Source organism: Acipenser ruthenus, chromosome 6, assembly GCF_902713425.1.
Source record: "Acipenser ruthenus chromosome 6, fAciRut3.2 maternal haplotype, whole genome shotgun sequence".
In the NCBI taxonomy this organism is placed as follows: domain Eukaryota; kingdom Metazoa; phylum Chordata; class Actinopteri; order Acipenseriformes; family Acipenseridae; genus Acipenser; species Acipenser ruthenus.
Genome location: NC_081194.1, coordinates 40045244 through 40067065, shown reverse-complemented (window position 1 = coordinate 40067065; position 21822 = coordinate 40045244). Strand labels below are relative to the sequence as shown.

Here is a 21822-nt window from a genome sequence, read left to right as displayed (position 1 = left end):
TCCTTAAAAAACAGTAGTGTGTCTTCTTTATATGGCATGAAGATATTAGTTTTAACTCATTTTCACATTTTGCACATTTTCGTTCAGGTTTAATTATAGTTTAATGTTGTAAACTGTTGATTGCCGCAAAGCAAACATTTTAATACTGTTACTTCAAGCAGTCTGTGTTACCGTATGTCTATGAGTCACACTTTGTGCCCACAGTTTTTAATTATTTCTAGGGTTAGCATATGCATAAATAGTACATCTTAGGCAAAAAAAATGAATTGGCTTGTCTAAACTTGTCAAATTACAAAACAAAGCAAAATTATCTTAAGGGAACTGTACTATTTATATATATATATATATATATATATATATATATATATATATATATATATATATATATATATATATATATTCTATAGTACAATTATCTTAAGAGTATGTTGCTTTGTTTTGTAATTTGACAAGTTCAGAAACGCAAACAGTCTAATATGTATATGATACAAATGTCAATTAATATCTTTTTATTACCAAAAAAATGTCACATAGTTACCTCAACAAAGAGTTAAATTAATCCAGTTGACAAGTAGTTTCTGACCCAGTATACTGGTTATAATCTTAACCCAACGATGTAAGTTAATGAACCCAGCAACGATATAACATAACCCAATGATGCGGCTATTTATTTATTTTTAACCAGCTGTCTGGATTTTTTATTTTAACCCAACGCTGGGTAGGCTTTTGACCAAATTGGGTTATATTTAGCCCAGCAGCTTTTAGTGCGTATATAGGTGTTAGAACACTGGTGAAATGACCTTTTGGATTTTAAAATTAACGTGTTATTGTCAAAGAAACCCACAACCCTTTCCAGCGGTTGCTGAGCATGAAGTCTACTTTTTTCGTTTTCGAGGAGTGGGTGTTTAGCCCTGCAGAGAAAAAACACACACACACATAATAGCGTCTTATCTGCCCATGCATAATCCTTACATTTGAAATAAACAATTTAGATTTACCACACTTTCATTACAAATTAAATTGGTCGGCGACGATGTTTTTCTTTTGAAAAACATTGTAATATAAATTTGTTTTTGAATATAAACATATACCGATTTCCAATATTACTGTAGAAGAAATCATAACGCAGGCTATGCGCGACACGTTTTTACTGACCAAATTTAAATGTATAGATTTCCACACGTCTTGTGTGTGTGTGTGTGTGTGTGTGTGTGTGTGTGTGTGTGTGTGTGTGTGTGTATGTGTGTGTGTGTGTGTAGCCTTTGTGAGTTACCTAGCCATTGACACCTGCTGAAATACAACTTGCTTAGACATATTAATCTCATTTTGAAAGGATAAAACGGATAAAAACGCCCAATACCCAATTTAAATACCGGTAGCACTATTGATGCTGGTAAGCCATTGAGTATTGTCTGCTATTATGCGTGTGTTGGCTTTAGAAATGTCTTGCAAATGCGGCACGGCTAGCTTAGCCTTTTCTTGCACTTGTAGGACTTGAAACCGATTTTTATCTGCTCTAGAAAAGACCCCCCCTCACCCCACCCCCACCCCACCCCACACAAAAAAGATGAACCTGCACATTACAGAACATAGATTGGCATTTTTTAAAAATGTTTATAATATGATTTAATTTTAATCACATAGACTTTTGACAACTGGTCATACACGTAGCAGAGTACTTTGGTATATGGTAGGATAACATTATTTCATAATGATTATCCTATTAATAAATAATATGTTTATAGACCTATCATTACAGTAAAAATGAGAACCCAAACTGCCATTTGTAGTAACAATTTGAGTCAATCCAAAATCTTGCATTTCTTTGTATTATTTAATGTGTTAAATCCACCTGCAGTATTTGTAATAACTACGCATTAGTGTTATGAATCATATTTTAGAATTCTGATGCAGCAGATTTAGATCAGAAATGAGTAGGCTGTATGTATGACGTTGCTTTATATATGCAGTAATTGATACATTTGGTTTTATTATTATAATAATATTCCAAGAAAAAACTAAACAAAAAGGTTACACAAATTACATTAAATTACATTTTTTTTACAGCTGATGCTGAGTGCTTGAATTTGAAGCATAGTTGCCGTTCTTGTAGCCCTGATTCACAACCTGAGCCTCTGTGGAAGTTATTTTGACTGGAACTCTGTTTGGTGAGTACTCTGTAATTTTAGTTTTAAACTTGCGAGTTATATATTTTAGTTAAAATGTTGCAAACTTATGCATAACCGGCGTGCATCAGTCTGTCGTCGCCCCGCCTCCCCACCCCCACACGATTCCATTTCAAGCACTGTCTATAAGAAACACTGTTTAATAATACACGTTTAAAATAATAATAATAATAATAATAATAATAATAATAATAATATAGGTTAATATGAATATTATTAACCGCAATCATGAATTTGACTTATTGAAAGCAGTTTAGAATTTTGACAATTCATGTAATGCAACTGAGAAATAAGATATTGTAGAAGACTGATGTCAGATAGCAGAGTAACAATACAGGAATAAATCCAGAAATATGTGTGCACCGCAAATATGTGCAGTTTTAACAGATACATAACTGCAACAAACTTCCAAATTAGAATCCTGATTTGTTTTTCTCGACTACTCAATATTTAGACCTTGAAAATATACCTTTAATGACATACATGCCAACAGTCCTTATATGGTCGGGACAGTCCCAATTTACTAGCAAATGTCCCGCATCCCGATGCATAGGAAGAAAGTCGCGATTTACCCAGAGAAAAAAAACAAAACAAACAAACAAAAAAAACATTTATTCTGCACAGCTGTGCTCTTCGTGCGGCTGACACATCTGCGGATCACTCACTACCTTACATAAATGTAAGAACGCTTCATTATGTCTGATTTTACTGATGGTGGTGTGGTGTTGAGTTATTTTTATTATTATTATTATTTATTTCATAGCAGGCGCCCTTATCCAGAGCTACTTACAATCGTAAGCAAATACATTTCAAGTATCACAGTACAAGTAATAATACAATTAAGAGCAACATAAATACAACGATTTTGGTTCAAGCAAGTACAAGTGTGACAAAATACAATTCAGTAATACAGCGGATAACAGTGTCAGTGATAGTTACATAAGGATATGATTAAAATACAAAATACTACAGATTAAACATGTGGGGTATATGTCTATTATATGATAATGAGTTTTTTTTTTGCTGAACAGTTTCCAAATGTTGGTAAGTATGTAATTACTGTATTTAAAATACTACTTCTATTTATAATATAGCCAAACCCCATACATTTAAAACATTGTCCAGCACTGTAACTCTTTGTGCAAGTTTACAAAGTTACCTTTAAGCCCCTGACAGGTTTTTATACCCAAGCAATGCCCATCTAAGTTAGGCAGACCTGCTTCACTGGTTATTACTGCTTTACAATTTATAAATTATACAGCAATTTTAGATATAGAGAAATGTACGAAAAAGTAATTTGAAAGTCAACATTTTCCCAGTCTTTTACTAAAACATGGGCTGCAGTCATATTTAAGAACCTGCATCAGTTTCCTAGTTTAGTTATAAATGAATGCAATCCCGTAATAATAACATCTGACAAATAAATACATAATATAAAAAAAAAATCATATGCAATTAATTACTGCATAATGTTTTGTTGATGAATGTAAAATGGCAGCAAATATCACGATGGTGTTGATTTTATAATCTGCATCTGATTTTGGTATCCTTTCCTTTGAGGTCTTTAGTCTGTGGTAGTTGAGGCAAAGGACAGCATTATAATTCGAAATCCTTGTGATAGGAGCCTGGATACAACAGTGAGGAATGTTACATTCAGAAACCACCTGCAGAGCTTCATCTTTCACTGACTTATAAAGGTCCTGCCACTGAAAAAAAAAAAAAAAACATCAGACATTTAGGCCTTTTTTATTAAACATTCACTGAAATACAACATGCTATGCTTGGAATTTAGCCCTCAGTGAGTTGTCATAGTTAATTTTTCATCAAATTCAAAATCCTTTCTCCTTCAGATGAGATTTTAACCAAGGTCCTGTATACTCTTTAGAAATTAAACATACTATTAACATATTTTGAAGAAGTACAGGGGTGTTAACCTAAACTCCTGTGTCATATGCATTCCAATACAAGTCAATTAAATTGTGGCCCGGCTAATTACTGTACCTCTCTGGCTAATTCTCAAAACATTGCTTCAATTATCAGTGGATCTATCCTGCTTAAAAATCTTCTAATAATAATCCTGTGTAATGACACAAAATGAACCTGTACTAGTGATAAGGAGTTCAAAACTCCACAAGACTAAATGCATATATAATAGTAATGCACAATTTTAGACATATCAAAGGAAACGTTACGTTACCTACCGTAACCCTGGTTCCCTGAAAGAGAAGATGACCACCAACATTACTTATGGGATATGCCTGCCTATTGGGTAGGTATTACTGAGCTCTTTATATCAGAGCTGCCGATAGGCCCCTTCCTGGAATGACGCAGAGCTCTTGTCTTATCCATGTAGCATCTCAATGCCCGCACTGGGCAGAGGAAATTCAGTCTCTTATCCTCCTCTGAAGAAAACAGGGGTGGATGGAAGGACACCAGTTCCAAAGACTGCTTCATGTGGTAGGCTGTGATCACCTTGGGGAGGAAGGCAGGGTTTGTGACACCCTGCTGCCATCGTCCCAAATACGTATGCAGGAGCTGTGCACCGACAGCGCCTGCAGCTCACTGACCCGCTTAGTGGAGGTGATAGCCAATAGGAAGGCTGTCTTCATAGGAGATCCAGACAAAGCAGGATCTCTCAGGGTTGGCCTTGTAAGAGCTGGCATAGGGTTAAGAACCAAATCCTCCTGGGCCACAGTGGGGCCACTAGGAGAACAGATGCCTTTTTAACCAGACTGTTTCGAGAAAGGCCGGGAGTAACGGTAGCGGCGGAAATGCATATAGGAGCCCTCTGAGCCACTCGTGGGCTAGGGTGTCGATGCTGAGTGGACCACCTAAGCGGTGGAGGGAGTACCACAGGGGGCAGTGTATTGTCTTCGCGGAGGCGAAGAGATCAACCTGCGTCTTCCCCAACCGTTTCCAAATGTGCTCCACCACCTGATGGTGGAGTCGCCACACTGACGGATGCGGACCTTCCCTTGAGGGGAGGTTCACTGCCCAATTCACCACTCCAGGAATGTGTGTCGCCCGTAGGGACAGCAAGTTCCTTTGAATCCATGTCAAAAGTCTGAAGGCAATGCGATGTAACCCCGGGGACCATAGGCCACCCTGGTGGTTGACATACACCACCACTGCACTGGGAGGAAGTGGTGGAGAGCAAGGGAGACCGCCCCGCAGTCCGACCAGGATCTGCGGACTCCTCTGTCTTCCCAGACCACCCCCCAATCCAAGTTGGAGGCATCTGTCGTCACCACTTGGCGGTTTAACACCACTCCCATCCACGTGTGGGCCACAGCTCCCTCTCGCGACTGGGAACAGATCAACCAGTCGTCGAGATAGCTCATTACTCTGATCCCCTGCAACCACAAGGGGGCCAGGAGGAGCTAGGGAGAGGCCGAATGGCAGCACAGCAAACTCGTAAACTCTTCCCTGAAAGGCGAAGCAGAGATACTTCCTGTGCTCTGGATGAATGAAAACGTGAAAATACGTGCCCCGTAAGTCCACGGTGGTGAAACAGTCGCCCGGCCGGACTGTGACGATGAGTCAGCATCTGGAACCTCCTTTCTTTTAAGAACCCGTTGAGAAGTCTCAGGTCTAGGATGAGGCGAAAGCTGTCATCTTTTTTTGGGCACCAAAAAATATCTCGAGTTGTACCCCTCTCCGTGGGAGGTGGGGTCTACGAGACAAAAGGCTCGCTTGCACAGTAAGATGGCCACTTCCTTCTGAAGTACCGAGGCCTGGAGAGGCTGTCACGAAAGTATTCGTGATTCCTCGAAAGGGAGTAGATCCCAAGCAGAACTGAAGCGCGTAACTGTTGAGCACGGTGGCGAGCACCCAGGTGTCCGAGGTGCAAGCACGCCAATAATGCAGCTGGTGTGCTGAAAAGGGGGTCTGAGGCCCAAGCCTCCAGGGGCGGGTCAGTTTGGGGCGGCTGCCTAGGGTGGTGGCCCTGGAACTGCCCCCTGGTACGCTGGAGTGTGGACTGGCCACGTTCTGCGTTCCCTCTGCCCTTTGGGAGTGCCTGGTTGTTCGCCGCTGCTGTGCCTTGTAGACGGTGCCTCAGGTCACCCAGCGGAGCCATGGGAACTGGAACCAGAGTCAGAGGGGTTTGCCAGTGGTTCAACTTACCCCACGCAGGAGCGTGGGGAGAGAGTAACGTGGCCACCTGCCAATACGCCTCCATGGCTGGCTCAAAAGTATGTCCCAGGGATATGGGCCCGTCTAGCAGCACAGCCTTATCCGTGTAGGGAACCCTTGCATGTGACAGCCACAGTTGTCTGCGAACCACAACCAGACAGACTAGACAGGCTCTGGCCTAGGGCTTGCCCTTGAAGACCGGAGATCTGGAGCAGAGTGCTCGACAGGAGGCGCAATTCGGTGGCCACCGGCTCCGGGAGCGGGGTCTCACGCAGTACACCATCCATCTAGGCCGTCAGCATACCCGCCGTGTTTGCCAGGCAGGTTGCCTGTGCCTCCGCTGCATACGCCCTCTTGAGGTGTGTCTCCATAACCCGGCATTGCGGGTTCAGGCACATAGGGTCTTTGGCCAATCCTCCCACCAGCAGTGCCTTGACAAAGGCCACAATGGTGGAGTTTCTCCATGCCTTCCAAGGAGGCAAGATGTGCGACTTGCTTCAGCACGCTTGGGGCTGAGGCCGGACGATCCCAGGAGGAGCATACCTCCTCCATGAAGTATGGGAAGGCCGGGAATTTTAGTGGGCGAGAAGCCATCGTCTGTGTCCAAAACACAAACTGGTGTGGTTCTGCCGCTGGCATCCAGGGGACTTGCAAAAAAGTTGCAGCGTATCCATCAGTGCCGACGTCGAGCTTGATAGTGGTGGCACACTGGCTTCCGTGGCCACCTCGGAGCCAGGTTCCACCTTGGGAGAGATCGGGCTCCCCTCCTACCTCCATCCCAGAGAAGGAGGCCTCGCCCCAGGAGGCCGCTATAGAAAGCGTGTCCTGTGCCAGCTGGGAGTCCTCTTCCCGTTCACCCTGATCTCCCCTGAGGGAGAGAGGGTATGGTACTTGGGGCAGCAGAGCAGCTGGAGCTGGAACTGCGGCCGAGGCCGCAGGTACCTGTCTGGACAGGAGATCCAGGACTTGGGCCACCTGAGCCATAAGGTCCATGATGTCCCTTGCCTGCTTCGAGTGCTTCACCCATCTCGCTTGAGGAGATGGGGAGTGGCTACTGGGGGCCTGCACATGGGGAATGTCCAGCACGGATGGTCCTGGAACAGTCCGTGGTGGAGGGCCTCTGGGGCTCCAAGAGCTGCAGATGGTCCGGCCGCAGGGGACGCGGAACTCGCCCTTGTGGCCCTTTCCAGCTGGTTCTCTAGCACCTGGGGCTGAAAATCCATGTAAATCCATGTAGGGCCATGGCGTGCTGGACGCCCAAGCATCATGCACACAGGGTACACCTGTCTTCCTGAGGGATTTTAGCCCTACAGGACATGCAAGCGTGAAACCCGGCCTTGCTCGTCATCATGGTGGAGTGTTCAACACCGATTGCACTGTATGTTTTGTGCACAATGTGCACCGAACGGCGAGTGCACCGAGCACTGCGTTGACGGAGCACCGTGCTTATCAGGCACTGATTACACCACGTATCGTTTGCACTATGTGCACCAACACTGTGTGCACTGAGCACCACGTGCACCGGTTGCACCAAGCACCCTGCAAACCAGAAAGCCGAGGGTGATATACGCACCGAGGCACTAGCACCGTGTGCGTTGGACGCTGTGAGCACCGGGTGCACCAAGCAGCGTGCGCACTATGAGTGTAGTTTTTAGAGAGAAAACACACACACACTTCTTATAATACTGCACAGGCAGTCGCTCACATACGACAGACAGTAACAAAGGCTGCTGGAAGTGAGGAGACAGAAAATAAACTTCAGTTAGGTGTCACTGATTCCGGGAAAGTGGCAAGCCGGCTCTCAGCACAAATGCAGGGGAACTGCAGTTGACTCAGGAAGCGCTTTTTACAGACAACGCTCAGTTTAACACAGAGGTCTTTCAGTACCGTCTTGAGAAGCAAAAAGAGAAATGGCTTCCTCAGTATGACAGTTTTAATCCCTTGGTGGGCGGGACCAAGTGCACCATCCCTGGAAGGGGCCTATTGGCAGCTCTGATATAAAGAGCTCAGTAATACCTACCCAATAGGCAAGCATATCCCAAAAGTAATGTTGGTGGTCATCTTCAAATTCAAAAGGAACTAAATGCAACAACTAGATTATGCTGTTCTTTTATAAAAAAAAAAAAACAAACGCTTGTAAATATAATGATTAAAGAGCCAGCTGCCTTACTATATACTACAGTACATAAAAAAATAAAATAATTCTGTGCTTGCTTGTGGTGCTGTGAAGTATTTCTTGTCTGTTTTACCACATTAAAGAGTGCCTGTTCTTGAGTCCTCAAATAGATAATCGTCTGATTCTGACATTCTTTTGCCTATTTTTGATGCACTAAGAATGGTCTTATGCACGACTAGGGGTGAATCACCTATGATGATCAATCAATTTCCTAGGATTTATTTTCCCTAAAACCTCAAAATCTCAATCACTTCGGGCCATGGCGATAGTTCCTGTAAAGCAGGTCTAAAAACAGTTGCATTGGATTTTAACAACGAAGGAGCAGTGTCTGACCAAAATAAATAAATAAATAAATAAAAGCCTAAGGTTCATATTTTCAAGAATATGGTATAAAAAGTTAAATACATTGCAGTAATTGCAGGCATCAGTGTGTATAATAATTAGGGCTTCTGTTTTTCTGTTTTTATTAATTTAATTTTTTGGTGCTTATTTTGAGCTATTTTTGAGTTTTATGTAAATGTTTTTTTTTTTTTTTTCGGTGCTTTCGTTTTTTATATATTGTGTGAAATTATTGTTTTTGGTTACTTTCCAACATTCTTGAGCGTTTTTTTCTGTCACGATATGTATGAACTCGACAGTACTTCAATTGTATCTTCTTTCCTTAGCTGTCTTCCACAACAAAATCCTTATGGTCACAGGCATATTCTTCTGGGGTTTTTGTGTGTTTAGGCATTTTGTTTACATTTCACCACAATTTGCAATCTGTTTTAAATTCCACGAGCGTGCAAATACTACCTATAGAACTGTAATATAGCTTTAAATCTCATGAGCAACAACAATCTTGTTTTAATACTCGCAAGCGTGTTACAATCCTCCAATAGAAATGTAGGAATTTGATGCCACTGAGTAGTTGGGGTGGGCTTAAAGTATTCAGAACAAATCAATGCGAGATCAGGAAGGAGGGACATTGCCCAACTGCACTGAGAATAATTTATTTTTTATAGGTTTTTTTAAGGGGAAAGGGATCAAGTCAATGTGAATTGAGCATCTATTTCCAGTGTTTTTCTGGTGTTTATTGAATATACACAATTTTTTTTGTATCGGGGGTACTTTATCATTTAAAACGGAATATCAGAAGCCCTAATTATAATGCAGTGAGCAGTTTTGTTCAGGTTTACTGATGTGACATTCTGCACGACTGCCTCACTGACAGTGTTGAAAAGAGACACAGGCAGCGCGTTTAGAGGAACAAATAAAGGTGCAGAGTGAGATTATTGTACTTGGGGAAACAGTGATTTGAAATGTTTAGGCATTTTGTTTACATTTCACCACAATTTGCAATCTGTTTTAAATTCCACGAGCGTGCAAATACTACCTATAGAACTGTAATATAGCTTTAAATCTCATGAGCAACAACAATCTTGTTTTAATACTCGCAAGCGTGTTACAATCCTCCAATAGAAATGTAGGAATTTGATGCCACTGAGTAGTTGGGGTGGGCTTAAAGTATTCAGAACAAATCAATGCGAGATCAGGAAGGAGGGACATTGCCCAACTGCACTGAGAATAATTTATTTTTTATAGGTTTTTTTAAGGGGAAAGGGATCAAGTCAATGTGAATTGAGCATCTATTTCCAGTGTTTTTCTGGTGTTTATTGAATATACACAATTTTTTTTGTATCGGGGGTACTTTATCATTTAAAACGGAATATCAGAAGCCCTAATTATAATGCAGTGAGCAGTTTTGTTCAGGTTTACTGATGTGACATTCTGCACGACTGCCTCACTGACAGTGTTGAAAAGAGACACAGGCAGCGCGTTTAGAGGAACAAATAAAGGTGCAGAGTGAGATTATTGTACTTGGGGAAACAGTGATTTGAAATGTCAGCTTTACTTACCAGTGTATAAAACATGTAAACAAGCAGTTATATTTTTTGATTTTCAAACAGCAGTTGAAAAAAATATTGTAGCTCTGGGGCAGCTCTTGAGGGCCCCGTGTAAAATGGACTGTGAAATGGACTGTGTTAAGTACTGGGGAAAAAGATGGGAATTTACCATTTATAATCATGTACAATGTGTACTTGTTGTGTTCTGTTGTTGAGTTTGAAAGAGCAAATCCTCACACTTGTCTGCCACTTCTTCCCTGCTGGAGCCCACTGCAACAATATATAATAATAATGACAAATTTACGCAGCAGTAATACATTTGTTCAACAAATTTTTAGCTTGTAATTTTGTGTTGGCCGGCAGAAGGATACGTTGCATATATATATATATATATATATATATATAGTAACCGAGCTGCAACTCAGTCGGGTTCGTTGCCCCTTTAAAACACCGACCCAGGACACAGAAATTGAGTTTAAAGCACTGACGCGCTATTTTTAATAATCACACAAAAACGAAACTAAACAAAACAAACACCTAGCTCTATACGAGCACTAACTAGACACACGGAACCTAAACTAAATGGCAGGACGGCTAAGCCGTTTACCTGCTACACAACTCCAACAAAACCACACAGGTTTACACTGTGCACACTTTACGACTGCTTGGAAGCAGCGCACCTTTTCTGCCTCCGTCTCCTCAGCAGCCCTGAGCAAACTGACGGCCCTCTTTAAATACCCTGCACCTGGTTCTAATTTAACAATAATTACCAAGTGCAGGGGATAATTAATAAAAAACAATTAACAAATTAAATTAAACAATAAAGCAAAACAATTCAATTAAAACAAATGTGCATTCGCACATGTTTTTCCTGCAGGGAGGATTAACCCCCTCCCTGCTGTGTTACAATATATATATAAATTGTAACTACTTTTGTACAAATTAGGGTACTGTTAATCTTTAACATTTCAGACTGTGATCAGCATCATTTCAGATTAAGCTTGCAGTAATTTTCAAAGCATGCTTTTCTATTTGCCATCTTTTGTTTACTGCTTGATGTGATTTTATCGTTTTCAAGCCTCATAATTGTATGTCATTAACTTACAGTAACAATTAGTCACTTATATTCCAGTTAAATGTTTTGTAATATAAATCTGACCTTTCATACAACCTTGTGGTGTAGTGGCAGGTGGTCAACGACAGGAATACCAAACCCAGACTCAGACTTGGCGTACTTTTATTCACAAATAAATCAAAACACAGGAACAAATAAAAGGTTTGAATCCGACTGTCTGATTCACCAAGAGGAGCGGAACAGAAGACCACGCAAATGACAGTGCCTGGTGGTGCAGCGACCTGGGAATTAGGCCCAGCGACCAGAGGTCCAAACACAAAGGTCAGGTGTCTGGGAGCCCAGGTTGAAGGATCCAATTCATAGGCACCGGACTGTTGCACAGCGGTGGTGGTCAGAACTGGAACTGGAGACGGCCTCAGCTTCTCCCCTTCCCCTTCAGCTCCTCCCCCATTGGCTCTGGAGATGACAGCTGCAACTCTGGTTCCGACAGCAGCAACTCTGGTTGCCCTGCTTCTGTTTCTGGCGCTGGAAGTAGTTCAGGGTGCTGGGAGAGCCAGTTGCTATCAGACGACAAGGGGGTTGTTGCCTAATCTTGGCTTGCTTCGGGAGAGACAGGCTATAGAAGTATACCAGTATCCCCACATTTCCACACAGGGAACTTGCAGTGGCATCAGTCATTCTCCATTTTTTTTGTTTTTAGTTCCAAGCTGGGTCAGTAGGGCAGTCAAGGCTGGTCAATGGCAGGAATAGGAAACCCAGACTCAGAAACTGCAGTTTAAGTGCCTTGGCACACTTTTATTCACAAATAAACACAGGAACAAATAAACGGTTTGAACAAAACTCGTCTTACAAATACTTCAAAACACAATACACCCAAGCTACGGCTATCACGTGTTCTCTTTCACTTACTTTTCTCTGTTCAGGCTTAGCAAACTATCCTCCATGTGCTGCCCCACAAACAAACATTTCTAAATTATCATTATCAAAATATTTGTATAGTAAAAAGAAAAAATCCTCCAATTAGTGCCTGATCAATATACATAAGCCCTTAACTGTATTTGTCATGGTGCCTCAGTCTAAAGGGTCCCTTCCTTTCATTTTTGCTTGAGGAATTGGATAGAAATAATCCTGACACTACTGCAGTCGCTAATTAGATGAAAAGTTAAGTTCAAAAATATCTTTGCATGAAACAAACATCATTATTATGGACTTTATGTAGGACGAATTAATTTAAGGTAATTGCTTCTTAATTATTTATTACTAGGAATAAACCATTTAACATAATAATAATTATAATAATTTTCCTAGCTTATGAAACAATGGCTTAATGGGCAATGGAAGAGTCTTCTCTTTTGAATTTCAAAATGGGGTCTAAGTACTGCCATTGCCAGACCTTATGTGTAAACATACAGAAATAAACCAAAGAGAATTACATGCACTTGGTGATTTAATCATAACATAACGCAAAGAGTCATTTTGTAATTATCTAAGCAGTGGATATATTTAGGTCGGTCACTGTTCAGATCAGTTACATACAGCTGATCATTTTTTACTGCATGTCAATTACAGTCCTTGGGGACCCATAACAGACCAGGTTTTTGTTTCAACGACAAATTAAATGTGAACTGCTTTCCAATGCACACTCATTTCATCCAATGAAAACAGTACAGATGGCCTAAATGGAACTGTTATTGCTACTGCATTAGACAATACAAACTGGAAAAACATTAGGAACGGGTGGAAACTAAAACCTGGACTGTGAGGTGTCCTTTATTTCAACAAGTTTGTGCATGAATTTCCTAGGAAATAAAATTCCTTTAAAAAAATTCTCTAGTTGCAAAACAAGTAGATCTACTTATTTAGTGTGCTTGAATTTGGAAAATTAGCATAAGGAATTTAAGATTCAGCTTGGAGTAGAAATTTAGCGGTGCTGCAAAATCTGTCCAGACTTTCTGTACTACCAAAATTATAAATGAGAAACCTGAGAATTCCTATTCTGCACCAGTAGCTAGAAATTAGGATTCAGTGAATTGCCACAAAGATATAGTCATTTTGCTAAATTAGTTGAAATGAGTCTTCATACTTCAAACTTCTGATTGTCTGCTGGCAAGTCTTGACTATGACTGTTGAAGCTGTGAATGTATGGCCATAAATGTATCCATAATTAAGGATCACATTCCTGCAACTTCCAGCAAGTGTATAATGCTGTGACACATTCGTCCTAGTTGCACAAAATCCACCCAGCAACAAGTGAGTCAGGAAGGTGCAAGTAGCAGGAGAACAGAAATAAATATAATAACTGTTAATCAATAAATACACCATAAACAATGCTCCCAGGCCGCCATGAAAAGCCTTGTGGGCTGCCAGTTCCCGTCTCCTATCCCAGAGGACTGGAGTTGAGAGGGATGTGCAATAATAATAATAATAATAATAATAATAATAATAATAATAATAATAATAATAATAATAATAATAATAATAATATATTATTGGTACACTAGGTTATATTCATTTGATCTAAACAGGAGAAAATCTAAATACTGCCAATGTATCTAATAGAGCATGTTGGTCTCAGGGTATTACTCTGTGTACAAATCTGTAAAACACCATGATTTAAGGTTTGATAGTATTTTGATTCACCATTGTTTATATCATCTGAATAGTCCTGTGTGAGTCAGCTAGCAGCCTCCATGGAAACACTAACACAGACAAGTAAATCCAGACAGAATCCAGGTACAATGAATACTTTGTTATTAACTAGTTTGCCATGAGTGCAGTTGGTGCTGATGTTCTAGAGTTTAAATTTAAATCATAAAAAATAATAGAGACTTCGCACTTGCTGAAATAAAGTAACATTGTTACTGTACAATACAATTTAATAAATGCTTTATGAAGTTAAACAGCAATTTATTTACCATATGAGTGATTCAGAATAATGACAGCCAAACCCATTGCTGTCATTTCAAGGATGAACTGGATACATTACCAATATCTTATGAACAGTTTTGTTTTCTATTTCTACACCCTTTTTAAAGGTATTTATGTCTGCATTTGAAAGACTATACACTCCATAAGAGATAACATAAAAATAGGCTTTTGTGGTTGAGACATTTGTTTAAAATTCATTTTTAAATCGATACTATAGCACACTGAACATACGTATTACATTTTTAAGAGATGTACTTGTCAGGCAATACATATAGTAAATGATCTATTAAGTGATATCATATATTAAAGACACAGAGAAGCAAATTTCATAAATGACTGCATTCTATTAATAAATGAATAGTATCACCCATGTTAATATGACTTGTGTAGCCTAAATAAAAACATGCAATTCATATAAAAATTATGAATGTTGAGTATATATATACTTTTACAGAAAAAAAAAAAATATATATATATATATATATATATATATATTTTTTTTTTTTTTTTTTTTTTTTTTCTGTAAACAGGCCTGAATGACTTTTTTCATGTTCAACTTGTGATTCTGTCATACAACTTAGTGAAATCAACATAGACTGGAAAGGTCATAAACTCTTATGAACACTGACTTTGTCTCTCTGATTTGTGAGTTAATTAGACATTACTCTACCAACCTGATGGACCCTGAGTTGCCTTCATTCTTCAAGGATTTAGATGGCCTAGAAGCATGCTATCATAAATGGTGACTCATCACAACTCTAGTTTCTGGTTCCCATGAAGTCAAGAGTCACTTCTGTTACTAATATTGACATGTGTAATGAGAAATTTCAGCCAACAATGGCAATGTGACTGTGATGGACTCGAGACACACTGAGAAAATTCACACACATATGCCTTTACTGCGGGTTTCTTTGTTTGTCTGATCCCAGAGGGACCAGGGTATTTTGTTAAAGCAGACCTCCAGGGCATTAGACACTCAGGGCCTTCTTTGTTTGTGCATTAAGACTCATGCCTCCTGGGACACTCTTCCACTGATTGGGGTGAGACAGGGCACAAGTCAGCAACATTTAGAAGGGTAAATGGTCCTGTGCATAGAGAGCATGACAACATGCAACACAAACCTTTTGAGATGAAAATGAATCGCTGGAACAATGATGTCCTTTTTTTTAAAACGACCACAAACAGTCTGCACTAATGTCTCAGATAAACTTATTCATTTGTTTACTGTCCCAGGTGTATAAAAACATGAGTATTGTTGAGTAATGGACTATATATTTCATAGGATACAGTACAATAAATACATTCACAATGAAGCTTGTGAGGTGCATAGAAGCAGGAGACTGCTCTTGTTGTGTAAGGCAGTATTCACTTATCACAGATAATTATCATACTGTTGTGATAATGGCAGATAATGCCCCATCATAACATTGTGTTAAATCTTACAATCCAGCCCAAGGTGACAACAGAAAGTGTGACAGTTAAATGAGGTGGGTATATTACAGGTGTTATTGCTTCATTTGTACCTTAGTGGGACCCCATTCCCAAAGCAAATGATTTAGTCACGTGAATAGTGTAATACAAATTGTATACGTTTCCCCTGTCATTTAAACATCGGAAAAACTTAAGGTGAGCAATACTACACTAATTTTATGAACAATTTCATTTGTTATTCCCTTATCTGCTAAATTATATATCAGACAGAAATGATGTAGTGCTGACCACAGTTGGGATTATACCTGAAAATCCAGACATATCTTTACTTGAATAAATGGCTCAATAGTGAACGTCTATTTGCCTTGCTTGCTTTGCACTCTGTGCCGGAATCTGAAAAAAACAATTGCTCTTGTCAGCCTGCTTCTGACACAGAGGTGTTAAGACAGTGTGTTCTTCTGCTCAACTTGCTTAAAAGTGTGGGAGGCCCGTTATTAGTTAAGTATTTGTTGTGTAACACTGAACTGTGAACAACAGTGAAAATGGTGACTCCCATAAGCACAGGGTTTTATTGACATGGGGGACAATAGATGTTAAATGCACATTCAGTGAGAAAAGAAAGTCTGCAATTAAAGGCTGCTTGATCAATTAGAAAGCTATTTTCTGCTGTATAACTGGATACCATTTTGTTTGACTTTATACTGTAGTGTATTGAAAAAAAAGTAAAAGATGGTTACAAGTCAGCCATATTTCACTTGTCCTTAAAGAGTATGGGTGTGCCAAATATTCTAGTTTGTTACTTTCCCTTAAGGTGCTTTTGTATTCTTTAATACAAAGTAAATAATCTTTATTGCAAAACAAGATTCAACTTACAACAATACTAAGTGAAACTTAATAAATCCAATGATGACTGAACACATTGAAAAAGACATCTAGTTGAAATGTTGGTCACTGAATTTATTACATTTTTTTGTAGTATTTCCAGCTTCATTGGCTGCTAGTGTGGGTGTGGATTTAGAATGGAAACAGATTGTGGTTAATCCTCACTTCACAGAGGAAGACTATCTTTGGGGTATCCTGTAGGTACATGCCAATTATTTTGACTGACAATTTCTCTTTTGAGTCTAAATACAATTCTTAATTCAATGGATAAACTACCTTTAAATTATATGCTAATTTTGAATACTGTAGATAACCAAACTCTAAACAGAATAGTACATTTTTAGGGTGGATGGTCATTTACATCCTACATCTCTTCAAGAATTTGCATAAAATGGCAGCTAATTCAGCCAACTTCACAAACCTATTAGTACAGAGATCCGTAACAGCATCCTTGTAACATGATGTCATTCTGTGTTTTTGGGAATGTTAAAAACATGCTTACACCTATACAGACTTACTTTTATTTCACGATTTAAATACTTTTACAAAGGAGCCCGTTCAAAATTGTATATTCAAATATTAACAGGTCTTGAATATTGCCAAGCGTTTGAAATATGTGGAGCTATTGTGTCCTTAAAAAAAATTCTGGGGCGAAAAAAATACATGACCTAGAAACTGGGCTGTCACCTGTAAGAACAGAAAATCCCCAAAACTGGGCTGAATACAGAACAGCAGAGCTGGTTATCAGATACCATTTGGGATGGTATCTGATAACCAGAGTGGCCCAGAATTTGGGACTCTCTCTCTCTCTCTGATCACAATGTTAAAAATGCCTCTGAGCTTTCCCACTCGTGTTGACATCATATTCCTCTGACAGACAAGGACCAATCAAAACACGAGACTGTTATGCGGTTCCATCCCAAAAACTGGGCCTGTGTCATACCTCGGCAAGCTGGTGTAGCTCAATTATCAATTATCCCATTCATTATTTGAATACACATCTTTAATTATTGTTAATGAAAGAACCACACTTCACAGGAATTGTACTTTTTTTTTTTGGTAAGATTCAGGTACAATATGTTGTTTTCAGCTAACCCCTATGCTGCCTCATGGTTTCCTGTTTGCAATAAATCATGGGATAACATCATTTTGAAGATACGTCGATAAGAAGGAAGTTCCAGAGGCTGCTGGAAAATCTCTTAGTAAAGTACTAACACCTTATACTTATGTAGCATTACAGAGGGGGTAGGTCCAGGGAAAGAGACACTGGGAGAGTTGGCACCAGAGTCACCCCTGTGGTGTAAAGGAGGTAGTACATTTAAAGAGTGAAAGAACACCCTGCAGTGCCACAGTGCTTACAAGAAACAGGTTACTTCACCTTTGCTGTGGCCCAAGCAGTTGCAGCAGTTGCATGCAGTTCACACCATGTAAACCATTTTTATAATATATTAGCAATTCTGTGTTTAGAGCTTCACTGCAATGAGATACAACTTATGTCTTCTAAGTGACTAGACTTTACGACACCAGTCTGCAATTGAGGCCAGTGAATGAAGACTATAACTTTAGTGATGATTAGATTCCATTTAAATGTCAAAAGACCTAATAAACATGAATATTTGTGTGCCTGTAGCTCACCTGTCTCCTGATCTGAGTGCTGGTTGCTGGTGACAAGTAGTTGTGTTTCAGGGACCCAGCTCTCTCCTGATACACCAAATTGATTCCATGCAAAAGACAAAACTAGAAACACAAAGACCAGATAAACAAAAAACAATTTACACAATAAACAATACAATCTTATACTTAAGTAGTTTCAAATGTCATTTTAACTGATTTACTTAATATGCTTTCAATCATACGACTCTTTGGCCCCTGCTTTATATTGTAGCGAGCACAGGAATCAAGGAGACACACGCCAAGCCTTTCAGGTACAATGCGGTTTGATAGGCAGCTAATAGAAGTTAGCAGCATCCACACACTCACTCATACATACACAGACAGCCCCAGTGCACTACCCCGCCTCTCAAGGTGACATTCACGCAACAACACAAAGGCAACACAGGAAGGGTTCAACATAACAATAAATGCACTTTTACAATAACTAACAGCGAAATACAACAATAATAATAAACATTTTTCAACAAGCAGCGACAGCGAGTCAGTCCGGCCGTGCCCATTACAATATATAAAACCACAAAGACAGGTAATGACAGATCCAGAGAAAAATAATAATGACTCAGTATTCAAGAATGAAATGCTCCCAGAATGAAACATCAGAAAATAGGTCAATGTAAAAAAATAAAAAAACACTGAAATTACATTTGAAGCATATTGTTTGTTCCAAGAACAAAATGTGTTCTAGAATTAAGAAATTAGAAAGTCGGATCATTTTACCATTCCTCTTATGGTCTCAACATACATTTATTCTTAAAAATAAAGTGGTTGAACTACAAAAAAAAGTGTGGTCACTGCCTCTTTGTGATGGGGTCCATTTTATCCATAACATTTGTCACTGCAAAGTGGTTTAAACAGAGGAAGTTTTAAAATGACTTTAGGATGATTTCCAGTAATCTGCTTCAGGTCAGGACATTTATGAATATATCATTGTCCAAAATAATTGGTTATTTACATAATTGTAAGCAACTGGGATTTGACAGTGCTGCCAAACTCTCCACCATATGATATTCCCTCAGATACTGGTATCTGTATTTTATCACTGCACTTTTTTTTTTTAATAAATTTTATAAAACAAAAAAAACAAAATAATTTTTATTATACTCAGCTCACCGCTACCACCCCTGCACTGACTCGGGAGGGCGAAGACGAACACACGCTGTCCTTCGAAGCGTGTGCCGTCAGCTGACAGCTTTTATTCACACTGCGGACTCACCATGCAGCCTCCCAAAAGCTACAGCGTCGGAGGACAACGCAGCTCTTGGGCAGCTTAAAGGCAAGCCCGCAGGCGCCCAGCCAGACTACAAGGGTCGCTGGTGCGCGGTGAGCCGAGGACACCCTGGCCGACCTAACCCTCCCTCCCCCCGGCGGCGCTCGTCCAATTGAGCACCGCCCCCTGGAAGCTCCCGTCCTCGGTCGGCAAAGGAATAGCCTGGACTCGAACTCGCGACATCCAGACTATAGGGCACATCCTGCACTCCACACGGAGCGCCTTTACTGGATGCGCCACTCGGGAGCACAAAAGTGTGATTTTTCTAATAGACAGACAACTTTCATACACAGATTATGATAAATAACAAAATGTCAAGTTTCAAACGAATCTGACAAGATATTTTCTAGACAAATTAAAACAAATGTCTCCTCCCAGTCCATGTAGCACAGTTACTATACCAGAGCACAATCAGTTATTTTAACATGTTTAGTGTCTTGGTCATTTATCTTGGTATATCATATTCACATATTTTAGTTTTTATCTTTTTAGATCTGTAAATACTTTTCTAACCATTTACAGCAGTGTTCTTCAATTGGGGCCCACGAGAGCCTTCCGTGTGGCCTGTCAGGTGTCAGCTGCAGTGCTGCATTACATTTTGCTGGAGAAAATGGTGCTAGGTGGGTTGTCTATTTTTGGACGGTTTTAGCAAAACGCTGCAGTTTTTTTTTTTTTTTTTAACATGAAATCTCTTCCATGATTGACACAGCATGATTAACCTAACAGAGTAAGACACACACACACACACACACACACACACACACACACACACACACACACACACACACACACACACACACACACACACACACACACACACACACACACACACACACACACACACACACACACACACACACACACACAGCACCCGGCCCCATCCTCTGCCCTGTTGATACTTTTCTTGCTTTTGTTATTTATCAGCTCTGGATGCTTTCCATTACATTGATTTGCATGTGATTAAATACATAACCTTTACAGTAAAAAATAAAATGATCATAACTCTGGTTCCCTGAAATAGAAATGTAACCATTACCCAATGGGTATTTGGTGGCAAAGTGGGGAGTGAATACAGGTGTGTGCAGTGCAGAGTGGTTACAAAACAGACAGACAATGATTTCCAGGTGCAAGGGTGTTTATTGATTTAATTAACAATGTCCAGAGCCTTATGGCAAACACCTGTAAATAATAATGTTGGAGTGATACAGCCGCGTGTATCACTCGGTATTTGTAATTCCCCGAGTTTGACCCGTAACGAAAAGTCCAGTTTTACACACCAACACTAAACACAAAACACAAACACAGTTCTTAGTGATAGTGAATACGTGCAAGTGGTGTAATACAGTTCTCCGTGAAATGCAGGGGTGAAAATTATGTCTGGGTTTATGCTGGCTTTCGCTACAGCTCCGGATCGAGCAACTGGTAGTCTATTAGAAAACAGACGACAGTTAACAAAACACTAACAAACACAAGACAAAACTCACGGTTCACGAAACAGCACACAGACTCCTAACCATTTACCAAGGAACAGATCACGTCAGCTATGACCCCTATTTATATCCTCGCTCATGACCCCTCGATTAATGAGCACATCCGCTCCTCCAATCCTCAGATGCCACACCGTTTACTATCTGGGTCATTGAGTTTGGATACCGTAGCTGCACCCCTTTCCTAAATGACCAATGACCGTTTAGTTAAGGGTACTCTGTTCCAGTTACACAGTGCCCTCACAGGTCGAGAGGGAGATCTAACACCAAGACCCTGAGGCCGACCCTTAACACAGGGTTTTGTGGATCTATGACACTCAGCCGATAGAACAGCGTAAAAGTATATGGAGTAGCCCCCACCACTGCATTGCAAATGTCCCTGACAGATGCACCCTGGAACCAAGCCCACAAAGTCGACATGCCCCTGGTGGAGTGAGCTTTTCTGGAGGGGGCAAGTTGGTTCGCTCATATGCAGTCCTAGCTGTGTCTGTGATCCATTTAGACAGCCTCTGCTTAGACAGGGCTTTCCCAGGGGATTTAAGGCTGGTCTCAGTCAGTGGTCTCCGACAGTCGGAATGACATCATCCACACTGCTGCGAGCTGCGTCTTTTTTGAAAAGTCGTACGGCCTTTTCTTGTGTGTCTGCAACCGTAAAACGCACAGGGTCGGATGATGTTGAAAAAATCCAACATTTGT

The 21822-nt window shown here is 40.2% G+C and overlaps 1 long non-coding RNA gene across 1 annotated transcript; it reads right to left on the bottom strand.

Annotated features, from left to right (window-relative positions):
* Window positions 1-2347: 2347 nt before the first annotated feature.
* LOC117972503 (uncharacterized) lies at window positions 2348-20307 on the bottom strand. The gene is made up of 3 exons (XR_004663539.2): window positions 18334-20307; window positions 10552-10652; window positions 2348-3892 (listed from the first exon to the last, which is right to left on the bottom strand). It is a non-coding gene; the product is annotated as an uncharacterized LOC117972503 (long non-coding RNA).
* Between the last annotated feature and the right edge of the window lie 1515 nt (window positions 20308-21822).